The sequence below is a fragment of the Haemaphysalis longicornis genome, unplaced genomic scaffold (assembly GCF_048455015.1).
Source record: "Haemaphysalis longicornis isolate Haplotype H1 unplaced genomic scaffold, Haemaphysalis longicornis Haplotype H1 scaffold_1, whole genome shotgun sequence".
Classification (NCBI taxonomy): domain Eukaryota; kingdom Metazoa; phylum Arthropoda; class Arachnida; order Ixodida; family Ixodidae; genus Haemaphysalis; species Haemaphysalis longicornis.
The window spans coordinates 41830162-41842298 of record NW_027526203.1 but is presented as its reverse complement, the minus strand read 5'-3'; the positions used below and the strand labels follow the sequence as shown (position 1 = coordinate 41842298).

At 47.8% G+C, this 12137-nt stretch overlaps 2 non-coding genes across 2 annotated transcripts; both read right to left on the bottom strand.

The window, feature by feature from the left end:
- Positions 1-261: 261 nt before the first annotated feature.
- Positions 262-333, bottom strand: Trnat-cgu (transfer RNA threonine (anticodon CGU)). Its single transcript has one exon. It is a non-coding gene; the product is annotated as a tRNA-Thr (tRNA).
- An 11493-nt stretch (positions 334-11826) lies between these two features.
- Trnat-cgu (transfer RNA threonine (anticodon CGU)) lies at positions 11827-11898 on the bottom strand. The gene has a single exon. It is a non-coding gene; the product is annotated as a tRNA-Thr (tRNA).
- Positions 11899-12137: the final 239 nt, after the last annotated feature.

The window sequence follows — 12137 nt, the reverse complement described above, 5'->3', positions numbered from 1 at the left end:
TCATGAGCGGGTAACTGGCGGGAAGCCCTCTTATGCTACCTAGGCATCAAGGCTGCCAGAACCGAGACCCTCGCTAGGCTTTCGCAGAATAATATAGTGAGGAAATGAGGGGCTCGTTGAGGAAATACAGAAAGATAGGTCAGCAGTCTACAACGCCAAAGGAGGCATAGGGGTGTGATTAGGCTCTTTTCTTTTTCACAACCGTTAATGAAGTAAACATTTTTTTTAAATATACAGAAGAAAGAAAGAAAGAAAAACACGCGCCCAGAGTGGGGACCGAACCCACGCCTTTCGATTACGTGTCGAATGCCTTACCAATTCGGCTATCTGGGCGACTGTGTTCTCCTTCACTTTCTGGGCTATTTATATTTACTAGAATTGTATCTGACGCTTGAGGGTGGTAGCCAGCGCCACTCTGACTACACGGGGAGAAGGGGACCTTCTTTTCAACCCCCGAGGCGTGACTCAAACGTCTACAGCCTGTCATGAGCGGGTAACTGGCGGGAAGCCCTCTTATGCTACCTAGGCATCAAGGCTGCCAGAACCGAGACCCTCGCTAGGCTTTCGCAGAATAATATAGTGAGGAAATGAGGGGCTCGTTGAGGAAATACAGAAAGATAGGTCAGCAGTCTACAACGCCAAAGGAGGCATAGGGGTGTGATTAGGTTCTTTTCTTTTTCACTGCCGTTAATGAAGTATACATTTTTTTTAATATACAGAAGAAAGAAAGAAAGAAAAACACGCGCCCAGAGTGGGGACCGAACCCACGCCTTTCGATTACATGTCGAATGCCTTACCAATTCGGCTATCTGGATGACTGTGTTCTCCTTCACTTTCTGGGCTATTTGTATTTACTAGAATTGTATCTGACGCTTGAGGGTGGTAGCCAGCGCCACTCTGACTACACGGGGAGAAGGGGACCTTCTTTTCAACCCCCGGGGCATGACTCAAACGTCTACAGCCTGTCATGAGCGGGTAACTGGCGGGAAGCCCTCTTATGCTACCTAGGCATCAAGGCTGCCAGAATCGAGACCCTCGCTAGGCTTTCGCAGAATAATATAGTGAGGAAATGAGGGGCTCGTTGAGGAAATACAGAAAGATATGTCAGCAGTCTACAACGCCAAAGGAGGCATAGGGGTGTGATTAGGCTCTTTTCTTTTTCACTACCGTTAATGAAGTAAACATTTTTTTAAATATACAGAAGAAAAAAAGAAAGAAAAACACGCGCCCAGAGTGGGGACCGAACCCACGCCTTTCGATTACATGTCGAATGCCTTACCAATTCGGCTATCTGGGCGCCTGTGTTCTCCTTCACTTTCTGGGCTATTTATATTTACTAGAATTGTATCTGACGCTTGAGGGTGGTAGCCAGCGCCACTCTGACTACACGGGGAGAAGGGGACCTTCTTTTCAACCCCCGGGGCGTGACTCAAACGTCTACAGCCTGTCATGAGCGGGTAACTGGCGGGAAGCCCTCTTATGCTACCTAGGCATCAAGGCTGCCAGAACCAAGACCCTCGCTAGGCTTTCGCAGAATAATATAGTGAGGAAATGAGGGGCTCGTTGAGGAAATACAGAAAGATAGGTCAGCAGTCTACAACGCCAAAGGAGGCATAGGGGTGTGATTAGGCTCTTTTTTTTCACTACCGTTAATGAAGTAAACATTTTTTTTAATATAAAGAAGAAACAAAGAAAGAAAAACACGCGCCCAGAGTGGGGACCGAACCCACGCCTTTCGATTACATGTCGAATGCCTTACCAATTCGGCTATCTGGGCGACTGTGTTCTCCTTCACTTTCTGGGCTATTTATATTTACTGGAATTGTATCTGACGCTTGAGGGTGGTAGCCAGCGCCACTCTGACTACACGGGGAGAAGGGGACCTTCTTTTCAACCCCCGGGGCGTAACGCAAACGTCTACAGCCTGTCATGAGCGGGTAATTGGCGGGAAGCCCTCTTATGCTACCTAGGCATCAAGGCTGCCAGAACCGAGACCCTCGCTAGGCTTTCGCAGAATAATATAGTGAGGAAATGAGGGGCTCGTTGAGGAAATACAGAAAGATAGGTCAGCAGTCTACAATGCCAAATTAGGCATAGGGGTGTGAATACGCCTTTTCTTTTTCACTACCGTTAATGAAGTAAACATTTTTTTTAAATATACAGAAAAAAGAAAGAAAGAAAACCACGCGCCCAGAGTGGGGACCGAACCCACGCCTTTCGATTACATGTCGAATGCCTTACCAATTCGGCTATCTGGGCGACTGTGTCCTCCTTCACTTTCTGGGCTATTTATATTTACTAGAATTGTATCTGACGCTTGAGGGTGGTAGCCAGCGCCACTCTGACTACACGTGGAGAAGGGGACCTTCTTTTCAACCCTAGGGGCGTGACTCAAACGTCTACAGTCTGTCATGAGCGGGTAACTGGCGGGAAGCCCTCTTATGCTACCTAGGCATCAAGGCTGCCAGAACCGAGACCCTCGCTAGGCTTTCGCAGAATAATATAGTGAGGAAATGAGGGGCTCGTTGAGGAAATACAGAAAGATAGGTCAGCAGTCTACAACGCCAAAGGAGGCATAGGGGTGTGATTAGGCTCTTTTCTTTTTCACTACCGTTAATGAAGTAAACATTTTTTTAAATATACAGAAGAAAGAAAGAAAGAAAAACACGCGCCCAGAGTGGGGACCGAACCCACGCCTTTCGATTACATGTCGAATGCCTTACCAATTCAGCTATCTGGGCGACTGTGTTTTCCTTCACTTTCTGGGCTATTTATATTTACTAGAATTGTATCTGACGCTTGAGGGTGGTAGCCAGCGCCACTCTGACTACACGGGGAGAAGGGGACCTTCTTTTCAAACCCCGGGGCGTGACTCAAACGTCTACAGCCTGTCATGAGCGGGTAACTGGCAGGAAGCCCTCTTATGCTACCTAGGCATCAAGGCTGCCAGAACCGAGACCCTCGCTAGGCTTTCGCAGAATAATATAGTGAGGAAATGAGGGGCTCGTTAAGGAAATACAGAAAGATAGGTCAGCAGTCTACAACGCCAAAGGAGGCATAGGGGTGTGATTAGGCTCTTTTCTTTTTCACTACCGTTAATGAAGTAAACATTTTTTTTAAATATACAGAAGAAAGAAAGAAAAACACGCGCCCAGAGTGGGGACCGAACCCACGCCTTTCGATTACATGTCGAATGCCTTACCAATTCGGCTATCTGGGCGACTGTGTCCTCCTTCACTTTCTGGGCTATTTATATTTACTAGAATTGTATCTGACGCTTGAGGGTGGTAGCCAGCGCCACTCTGACTACACGGGGAGAAGGGGACCTTCTTTTCAACCCCCGAGGCGTGACTCAAACGTCTACAGCCTGTCATGAGCGGGTAACTGGCGGGAAGCCCTCTTATGCTACCTAGGCATCAAGGCTGCCAGAACTGAGACCCTCGCTAGGCTTTCGCAGAATAATATAGTGAGGAAATGAGGGGCTCGTTGAGGAAATACAGAAAGATAGGTCAGCAGTCTACAACGCCAAAGGAGGCATAGGGGTGTGATTAGGCTCTTTTCTTTTTCACTACCGTTAATGAAGTAAACATTTTTTTTAAATATACAGAAGAAAGAAAGAAAGAAAAACACGCTCCCAGAGTGGGGACCGAACCCACGCCTTTCGATTACATGTCGAATGCCTTACTAATTCGTCTATCTGGACGACTGTGTCCTCCTTCACTTTCTGGGCTATTTATATTTACTAGAATTGTATCTGACGCTTGAGGGTGGTAGCCAGCGCCACTCTGACTACACGGGGAGAAGGGGACCTTCTTTTCAACCCCCGAGGCGTGACTCAAACGTCTACAGCCTGTCATGAGCGGGTAACTGGCGGGAAGCCCTCATATGCTACCTAGGCATCAAGGCTGCCAGAACCGAGACCCTCGCTAGGCTTTCGCAGAATAATATAGTGAGGAAATGAGGGGCTCGTTGAGGAAATACAGAAAGATAGGTCAGCAGTCTACAACGCCAAAGGAGGCATAGGGGTGTGATTAGGTTCTTTTCTTTTTCACTGCCGTTAATGAAGTAAACATTTTTTTTAATATACAGAAGAAAGAAAGAAAGAAAAACACGCGCCCAGAGTGGGGACCGAACCCACGCCTTTCGATTACATGTCGAATGCCTTACCAATTCGGCTATCTGGATGACTGTGTTCTCCTTCACTTTCTGGGCTATTTGTATTTACTAGAATTGTATCTGACGCTTGAGGGTGGTAGCCAGCGCCACTCTGACTACACGGGGAGAAGGGGACCTTGTTTTCAACCCCCGGGGCATGACTCAGACGTCTACAGCCTGTCATGAGCGGGTAACTGGCGGGAAGCCCTCTTATGCTACCTAGGCATCAAGGCTGCCAGAATCGAGACCCTCGCTAGGCTTTCGCAGAATAATATAGTGAGGAAATGAGGGGCTCGTTGAGGAAATACAGAAAGATAGGTCAGCAGTCTACAACGCCAAAGGAGGCATAGGGGTGTGATTAGGCTCTTTTCTTTTTCACTACCGTTAATGAAGTAAACATTTTTTTAAATATACAGAAGAAAAAAAGAAAGAAAAACACGCGCCCAGAGTGGGGACCGAACCCACGCCTTTCGATTACATGTCGAATGCCTTACCAATTCGGCTATCTGGGCGACTGTGTTCTCCTTCACTTTCTGGGCTATTTATATTTACTAGAATTGTATCTGACGCTTGAGGGTGGTAGCCAGCGCCACTCTGACTACACGGGGAGAAGGGGACCTTCTTTTCAACCCCCGGGGCGTGACTCAAACGTCTACAGCCTGTCATGAGCGGGTAACTGGCGGGAAGCCCTCTTATGCTACCTAGGCATCAAGGCTGCCAGAACCGAGACCCTCGCTAGGCTTTCGCAGAATAATATAGTGAGGAAATGAGGGGCTCGTTGAGGAAATACAGAAAGATAGGTCAGCAGTCTGCAACGCCAAAGGAGGCATAGGGGTGTGATTAGGCTCTTTTTTTTCACTACCGTTAATGAAGTAAACATTTTTTTTTAAATATAAAGAAGAAAGAAAGAAAGAAAAACACGCGCCCAGAGTGGGGACCGAACCCACGCCTTTCGATTACATGTCGAATGCCTTACCAATTCGGCTATCTGGGCGACTGTGTTCTCCTTCACTTTCTGGGCTATTTATATTTACTGGAATTGTATCTGACGCTTGAGGGTGGTAGCCAGCGCCACTCTGACTACACGGGGAGAAGGGGACCTTCTTTTCAACCCCCGGGGGGTAACGCAAACGTCTACAGCCTGTCATGAGCGGGTAACTGGCGGGAAGCCCTCTTATGCTACCTAGGCATCAAGGCTGCCAGAACCGAGACCCTCGCTAGGCTTTCGCAGAATAATATAGTGAGGAAATGAGGGGCTCGTTGAGGAAATACAGAAAGATAGGTCAGCAGTCTACAATGCCAAATTAGGCATAGGGGTGTGAATAGGCTCTTTTCTTTTTCACTACCGTTAATGAAGTAAACATTTTTTTTAAATATACAGAAAAAAGAAAGAAAGAAAACCACGCGCCCAGAGTGGGGACCGAACCCACGCCTTTCGATTACATGTCGAATGCCTTACCAATTCGGCTATCTGGGCGACTGTGTCCTCCTTCACTTTCTGGGCTATTTATATTTACTAGAATTGTATCTGACGCTTGAGGGTGGTAGCCAGCGCCACTCTGACTACACGTGGAGAAGGGGACCTTCTTTTCAACCCCCGGGGCGTGACTCAAACGTCTACAGTCTGTCATGAGCGGGTAACTGGCGGGAAGCCCTCTTATGCTACCTAGGCATCAAGGCTGCCAGAACCGAGACCCTCGCTAGGCTTTCGCAGAATAATATAGTGAGGAAATGAGGGGCTCGTTGAGGAAATACAGAAAGATAGGTCAGCAGTCTACAACGCCAAAGGAGGCATAGGGGTGTGATTAGGCTCTTTTTTTTCACTACCGTTAATGAAGTAAACATTTTTTTTTAATATACAGAAGAAAGAAAGAAAGAAAAACACGCGCCCAGAGTGGGGACCGAACCCACGCCTTTCGATTACATGTCGAATGCCTTACCAATTCGGCTATCTGGGCGACTGTGTTCTCCTTCACTTTCTGGGCTATTTATATTTACTGGAATTGTATCTGACGCTTGAGGGTGGTAGCCAGCGCCACTCTGACTACACGGGGAGAAGGGGACCTTCTTTTCAACCCCCGGGGCGTAACGCAAACGTCTACAGCCTGTCATGAGCGGGTAACTGGCGGGAAGCCCTCTTATGCTACCTAGGCATCAAGGCTGCCAGAACCGAGACCCTCGCTAGGCTTTCGCAGAATAATATAGTGAGGAAATGAGGGGCTCGTTGAGGAAATACAGAAAGATAGGTCAGCAGTCTACAACGCCAAAGGAGGCATAGGGGTGTGAATAGGCTCTTTTCTTTTTCACTACCGTTAATGAAGTAAACATTTTTTTTAAATATACCGAAGAAAGAAAGAAAGAAAAACACGCGCCCAGAGTGGGGACTGAACCCACGCCTTTCGATTACATGTCGAATGCCTTACCGATTCGGCTATCTGGGCGACTGTGTTCTCCTTCACTTTCTGGGCTATTTATATTTACTAGAATTGTATCTGACGCTTGAGGGTGGCAGCCAGCGCCACTCTGACTACACGGGGAGAAGGGGACCTTCTTTTCAACCCCCGGGGCGTGACTCAAACGTCTACAGCCTGTCATGAGCGGGTAACTGGCGGGAAGCCCTCTTATGCTACCTAGGCATCAAGGCTGCCAGAACCGAGACCATCGCTAGGCTTTCGCAGAATAATATAGTGAGGAAATGAGGGGCTCGTTGAGGAAATACAGAAAGATAGGTCAGCAGTCTACAACTCCAAAGGAGGCATAGGGGTGTGAATAGGCTCTTTTCTTTTTCACTACCGTTAATGAAGTAAACATTTTTTTTAAATATACAGAAGAAAGAAAGAAAAACACGCGCCCAGAGTGGGGACCGAACCCACGCCTTTCGATTACATGTCGAATGCCTTACCAATTCGGCTATCTGGGCCACTGTGTCCTCCTTCACTTTCTGGGCTTTTTATATTTACTAGAATTGTATCTGACGCTTGAGGGTGGTAGCCAGCGCCACTCTGACTACACGGGGAGAAGGGGACCTTCTTTTCAACCCCCGGGGCGTGACTCAAACGTCTACAGCCTGTCATGAGCGGGTAACTGGCGGGAAGCCCTCTTATGCTACCTAGGCATCAAGGCTGCCAGAACCGAGACCCTCGCTAGGCTTTCGCAGAATAATATAGTGAGGAAATGAGGGGCTCGTTGAGGAAATACAGAAAGATAGGTCAGCAGTCTACAACGCCAAAGGAGGCATAGGGGTGTGATTAGGCTCTTTTCTTTTTCACTACCGTTAATGAAGTAAACATTTTTTTTAAATATACAGAAGAAAGAAAGAAAGAAAAACACGCGCCCAGAGTGGGGACCGAACCCACGCCTTTCGATTACATGTCGAATGCCTTACTAATTCGTCTATCTGGACGACTGTGTCCTCCTTCACTTTCTGGGCTATTTATATTTACTAGAATTGTATCTGACGCTTGAGGGTGGTAGCCAGCGCCACTCTGACTACACGGGGAGAAGGGGACCTTCTTTTCAACCCCCGAGGCGTGACTCAAACGTCTACAGCCTGTCATGAGCGGGTAACTGGCGGGAAGCCCTCATATGCTACCTAGGCATCAAGGCTGCCAGAACCGAGACCCTCGCTAGGCTTTCGCAGAATAATATAGTGAGGAAATGAGGGGCTCGTTGAGGAAATACAGAAAGATAGGTCAGCAGTCTACAACGCCAAAGGAGGCATAGGGGTGTGATTAGGTTCTTTTCTTTTTCACTGCCGTTAATGAAGTAAACATTTTTTTTAATATACAGAAGAAAGAAAGAAAGAAAAACACGCGCACAGAGTGGGGACCGAACCCACGCCTTTCGATTACATGTCGAATGCCTTACCAATTCGGCTATCTGGATGACTGTGTTCTCCTTCACTTTCTGGGCTATTTATATTTACTGGAATTGTATCTGACGCTTGAGGGTGGTAGCCAGCGCCACTCTGACTACACGGGGAGAAGGGGACCTTCTTTTCAACCCCCGGGGCGTAACGCAAACGTCTACAGCCTGTCATGAGCGGGTAACTGGCGGGAAGCCCTCTTATGCTACCTAGGCATCAAGGCTGCCAGAACCGAGACCCTCGCTAGGCTTTCGCAGAATAATATAGTGAGGAAATGAGGGGCTCGTTGAGGAAATACAGAAAGATAGGTCAGCAGTCTACAACGCCAAAGGAGGCATAGGGGTGTGAATAGGCTCTTTTCTTTTTCACTACCGTTAATGAAGTAAACATTTTTTTTAAATATACCGAAGAAAGAAAGAAAGAAAAACACGCGCCCAGAGTGGGGACTGAACCCACGCCTTTCGATTACATGTCGAATGCCTTACCGATTCGGCTATCTGGGCGACTGTGTTCTCCTTCACTTTCTGGGCTATTTATATTTACTAGAATTGTATCTGACGCTTGAGGGTGGCAGCCAGCGCCACTCTGACTACACGGGGAGAAGGGGACCTTCTTTTCAACCCCCGGGGCGTGACTCAAACGTCTACAGCCTGTCATGAGCGGGTAACTGGCGGGAAGCCCTCTTATGCTACCTAGGCATCAAGGCTGCCAGAACCGAGACCATCGCTAGGCTTTCGCAGAATAATATAGTGAGGAAATGAGGGGCTCGTTGAGGAAATACAGAAAGATAGGTCAGCAGTCTACAACTCCAAAGGAGGCATAGGGGTGTGAATAGGCTCTTTTCTTTTTCACTACCGTTAATGAAGTAAACATTTTTTTTAAATATACAGAAGAAAGAAAGAAAAACACGCGCCCAGAGTGGGGACCGAACCCACGCCTTTCGATTACATGTCGAATGCCTTACCAATTCGGCTATCTGGGCGACTGTGTCCTCCTTCACTTTCTGGGCTTTTTATATTTACTAGAATTGTATCTGACGCTTGAGGGTGGTAGCCAGCGCCACTCTGACTACACGGGGAGAAGGGGACCTTCTTTTCAACCCCCGGGGCGTGACTCAAACGTCTACAGCCTGTCATGAGCGGGTAACTGGCGGGAAGCCCTCTTATGCTACCTAGGCATCAAGGCTGCCAGAACCGAGACCCTCGCTAGGCTTTCGCAGAATAATATAGTGAGGAAATGAGGGGCTCGTTGAGGAAATACAGAAAGATAGGTCAGCAGTCTACAACGCCAAAGGAGGCATAGGGGTGTGATTAGGCTCTTTTCTTTTTCACTACCGTTAATGAAGTAAACATTTTTTTTAAATATACAGAAGAAAGAAAGAAAGAAAAACACGCGCCCAGAGTGGGGACCGAACCCACGCCTTTCGATTACATGTCGAATGCCTTACTAATTCGTCTATCTGGACGACTGTGTCCTCCTTCACTTTCTGGGCTATTTATATTTACTAGAATTGTATCTGACGCTTGAGGGTGGTAGCCAGCGCCACTCTGACTACACGGGGAGAAGGGGACCTTCTTTTCAACCCCCGAGGCGTGACTCAAACGTCTACAGCCTGTCATGAGCGGGTAACTGGCGGGAAGCCCTCATATGCTACCTAGGCATCAAGGCTGCCAGAACCGAGACCCTCGCTAGGCTTTCGCAGAATAATATAGTGAGGAAATGAGGGGCTCGTTGAGGAAATACAGAAAGATAGGTCAGCAGTCTACAACGCCAAAGGAGGCATAGGGGTGTGATTAGGTTCTTTTCTTTTTCACTGCCGTTAATGAAGTAAACATTTTTTTTAATATACAGAAGAAAGAAAGAAAGAAAAACACGCGCACAGAGTGGGGACCGAACCCACGCCTTTCGATTACATGTCGAATGCCTTACCAATTCGGCTATCTGGATGACTGTGTTCTCCTTCACTTTCTGGGCTATTTGTATTTACTAGAATTGTATCTGACGCTTGAGGGTGGTAGCCAGCGCCACTCTGACTACACGGGGAGAAGGGGACCTTGTTTTCAACCCCCGGGGCATGACTCAGACGTCTACAGCCTGTCATGAGCGGGTAACTGGCGGGAAGCCCTCTTATGCTACCTAGGCATCAAGGCTGCCAGAACCGAGACCCTCGCTAGGCTTTCGCAGAATAATATAGTGAGGAAATGAGGGGCTCGTTGAGGAAATACAGAAAGATAGGTCAGCAGTCTGCAACGCCAAAGGAGGCATAGGGGTGTGATTAGGCTCTTTTTTTTCACTACCGTTAATGAAGTAAACATTTTTTTTTAAATATAAAGAAGAAAGAAAGAAAGAAAAACACGCGCCCAGAGTGGGGACCGAACCCACGCCTTTCGATTACATGTCGAATGCCTTACCAATTCGGCTATCTGGGCGACTGTGTTCTCCTTCACTTTCTGGGCTATTTATATTTACTGAAATTGTATCTGACGCTTGAGGGTGGTAGCCAGCGCCACTCTGACTACACGGGGAGAAGGGGACCTTCTTTTCAACCCCCGGGGCGTAACGCAAACGTCTGCAGCCTGTCATGAGCGGGTAACTGGCGGGAAGCCCTCTTATGCTACCTAGGCATCAAGGCTGCCAGAACCGAGACCCTCGCTAGGCTTTCGCAGAATAATATAGTGAGGAAATGAGGGGCTCGTTGAGGAAATACAGAAAGATAGGTCAGCAGTCTACAATGCCAAATTAGGCATAGGGGTGTGAATAGGCTCTTTTCTTTTTCACTACCGTTAATGAAGTAAACATTTTTTTTAAATATACAGAAAAAAGAAAGAAAGAAAACCACGCGCCCAGAGTGGGGACCGAACCCACGCCTTTCGATTACATGTCGAATGCCTTACCAATTCGGCTATCTGGGCGACTGTGTCCTCCTTCACTTTCTGGGCTATTTATATTTACTAGAATTGTATCTGACGCTTGAGGGTGGTAGCCAGCGCCACTCTGACTACACGTGGAGAAGGGGACCTTCTTTTCAACCCCCGGGGCGTGACTCAAACGTCTACAGTCTGTCATGAGCGGGTAACTGGCGGGAAGCCCTCTTATGCTACCTAGGCATCAAGGCTGCCAGAACCGAGACCCTCGCTAGGCTTTCGCAGAATAATATAGTGAGGAAATGAGGGGCTCGTTGAGGAAATACAGAAAGATAGGTCAGCAGTCTACAACGCCAAAGGAGGCATAGGGGTGTGATTAGGCTCTTTTCTTTTTCACTACCGTTAATGAAGTAAACATTTTTTTTAAATATACAGAAGAAAGAAAGAAAGAAAAACACGCGCCCAGAGTGGGGACCGAACCCACGCCTTTCGATTACATGTCGAATGCCTTACCAATTCGTCTATCTGGACGACTGTGTCCTCCTTCACTTTCTGGGCTATTTATATTTACTAGAATTGTATCTGACGCTTGAGGGTGGTAGCCAGCGCCACTCTGACTACACGTGGAGAAGGGGACCTTCTTTTCAACCCCCGGGGCGTGACTCAAACGTCTACAGTCTGTCATGAGCGGGTAACTGGCGGGAAGCCCTCTTATGCTACCTAGGCATCAAGGCTGCCAGAACCGAGACCCTCGCTAGGCTTTCGCAGAATAATATAGTGAGGAAATGAGGGGCTCGTTGAGGAAATACAGAAAGATAGGTCAGCAGTCTACAACGCCAAAGGAGGCATAGGGGTGTGATTAGGCTCTTTTCTTTTTCACAACCGTTAATGAAGTAAACATTTTTTTTAAATATACAGAAGAAAGAAAGAAAGAAAAACACGCGCCCAGAGTGGGGACCGAACCCACGCCTTTCGATTACGTGTCGAATGCCTTACCAATTCGGCTATCTGGGCGACTGTGTTCTCCTTCACTTTCTGGGCTATTTATATTTACTAGAATTGTATCTGACGCTTGAGGGTGGTAGCCAGCGCCACTCTGACTACACGGGGAGAAGGGGACCTTCTTTTCAACCCCCGAGGCGTGACTCAAACGTCTACAGCCTGTCATGAGCGGGTAACTGGCGGGAAGCCCTCTTATGCTACCTAGGCATCAAGGCTGCCAGAACCGAGACCCTCGCTAGGCTTTCGCAGAA